Genomic DNA, 2,715 nt, shown 5'->3' with positions numbered 1-2,715 from the left:
TAAATTTAGTAATTCTCTGTTTTCACAGTTTTGTTCTTATCTCCTGTTCATTTTAAAACTAGAAGCAGGTCCTTTTGATTACATTAAAAGTAATCTCTTCAGTGTTCAGATCCTTTTTTTATCCCTCTCTTGTTTAAATTTCTTGTGCACAAAGGCACAAGTTCAATCTACAAGTTTACATTCATGACAATATGCATATGAATTATGATGCATGTTTGTTGATAGTAAATGGGACCGATATATAATATCCTCATTTACATGATTATTTTCTATAACTATTGTGAATAATAAGATATACGAGAGAAAGAGACTCGTCAGAAATTATTCAAGCGTTGGACAGTGATGTTCCAACTACTTTAGTCCCTTTCCGACCCTAACCCAAGGTTAATATTCATACAGGTCGATGTTGTATGAATTTAATTAGGCATGGTGATTGCGTTTAATGTTATTTAATCAATTATCATCCACAAACTGTCATTGATGGTGCTGGAAAAAAGATTTAAGAACAGATTAACAACCTACAGTGCCTCCGAAGGTAAACTTTCATCTATCTACACAAATGCATGCACACACAGCAACTATTTATTACGTCAATAATAAGTCTTGCAAATACTTATATTGGTTTCATACTATCTGAAACCATATCTATTTATTTACGTAGAGGTGACCAGTGTGTGTGAGAGGGTGCATGATATTAAATGTGTTGCATTTGTAATGGGTGGATCATTAATTCTCTCTAACTGGCATTTTGCTCAACCAACTGTATCCATCCGTTTAGTCACTTACTTTCTTAACACCCCTCGTACTCTATCATTATAGTAGATGAGAGAGAGAGAGAGAGAGAGAGAGAGAGAGAGAGAGAGAGAGAGAGAGAGAGAGAGAGAGAGAGAGAGAGAGAGAGAGAGAGAGAGAGAGAGAGAGAGAGAGAGAGAGAGAGAGAGAGAGAGAGAGAGAGAGAGAGAGAGAGAGAGAGAGAGAGAGATGAGTTCATTTTTACACAGAGAGAGGACAATCTGTACATACCATTATCGGAACCATATCAAGGAGCGCATAGCATATAGCATACCAGCTTTCTTTCAACAGAATAAATTGCCATCATTAACCATGTCTAATATGGAGAAGGTTCTATTATCTACTCAAAATTAACACAATTTTCTGTTTGCTTCTTATTGTTTTAATTCAGTTATTGTCGGTTACTAGCATACTTGATGACGTTTGTCAGACGATCAATATTGTTGTCAATTATTGGCCAAGTAAATTGTGTCAGGACATCTATTAAATTAAGAACAGGAAGTTTACCATTTTTTTTATTTGTGTTTGCAGAAAACAGTGTTGTCAGTGGATCTACGTTGTTTAAAGTGCAGGAAGAAGGTCATGATGTCGATTTCATCTATAGAAGGAATAAACTCAATAGTTCTTGACCCTTCAAAAAACACAGCAACGATAATTGGCGAGGCTGATCCTATATCCATCATCAGAAAGGTGCGAAAGTTTAAAAGATTGGCACACCTAATAAGCGTGGGACCTGCGAAGGAAGAAAAGAAGGAGGAGAAAAAAGATGAGAAGAAAGACGAGAAGAAGGATGGAAAGAAAGACCAGAAGAAAGATGTTGTGCTTCCTTCAACCACAAGAACATGCCACAGATGCGATGTCTGGTACGTCGTTAATCAAGATTACGTTCGTCCTTGTGAAATATTGTAACCACTGCTCCAGTATCTTCAGTAAAACAGTTCGCCTGTTGATGATATCATTTGTTGATATATTTGAGAATGGGATTGGAAGCTCTTGATCTTTATGGGCCTTTTCTTTGCACATGACTGTGCAGCACAGGGTTGCCAAATGAGATAATCGTGTCATGTTTTCAGCTAACACTCGGCCTTACCATTTCTAAAGTGCCCCCATTTAATCCAAGAATTTTATACATATGCTCATACTCGGCTACTCCTTTCACAGTATACTACCCACGCCGTATCAAAAATATATTCATCAGCCAAAGTTGATTATATGAAAGTATCGATTCTTCGTGTCACAAGTGAGAACCAGTTCCTGTTCTTATTCCTTCTCTTCTCTGAATCTCGATCCTTGAAAGTTGAAAATCAAGCCTTCGAAAATAGCTTCTATTCTTCACGTCTTCTTCTCTTCCTAGTTCCTTCTCCGTTCTCTGATTCAATATTGATTGTCCATCCTCTGAAAAATACCTTCCGATTCTCCATTGTTAGTTGTTCAAAAGACTCAAAATTCAAGTCTTCAAGGCTATCAAGAAGACAATTCGAGAAGAAGTCAAGAATTGAATTACTGAACCCATATGTGTAGGTTGCCACTTTCCAGTTTTAAGTAATTGACTTTTTCCATTATCTGATTATGTATTAGGGATAAATAATGGCTAATTTTAGGGGTTTTTTTTCAATTATCCATTGTCTAATTATGATTCTCAATTTTTGAGTAATTGAGTTTTCCATTAATTGATTATGCATTGTCCTGATTAAGGTTGGAACGAATTTGGTTGGAAGTTGAATTTTTCATTATCATCTATTTTCAAGGTTGTCAAGAGCTCATCAAGATGTGTCTCGGTTTATCTTTTGTTGATTTGTAGCTGCCTACTTGTGTTGGTTCTTTTCAATTGAAAAACATTCAGCAAAAGAAAACGATTATGAAAATTTTATTAAAAAATTTGCATCTAAAAACCCTAGAAAAATTAACTTTGTCCTAAATATA

General features: G+C 35.7%; 1 long non-coding RNA gene across 1 annotated transcript; it reads left to right on the top strand.

Annotated features, from left to right (window-relative positions):
* Positions 1-637: 637 nt before the first annotated feature.
* On the top strand, positions 638-2,462 carry LOC145043199 (uncharacterized). Its single transcript, XR_013680918.1, has 2 exons — positions 638-1,122; positions 1,324-2,462. It is a non-coding gene; the product is annotated as an uncharacterized LOC145043199 (long non-coding RNA).
* Positions 2,463-2,715: the final 253 nt, after the last annotated feature.

This window comes from Lactuca saligna, chromosome 4 (genome assembly GCF_052625555.1).
Source record: "Lactuca saligna cultivar CGN05327 chromosome 4, ASM5262555v1, whole genome shotgun sequence".
NCBI classification, from domain to species: Eukaryota; Viridiplantae; Streptophyta; class Magnoliopsida; order Asterales; family Asteraceae; genus Lactuca; species Lactuca saligna.
Note: the sequence above shows the minus strand (reverse complement) of the source record. Positions and strands in the feature narration are given on the sequence as shown.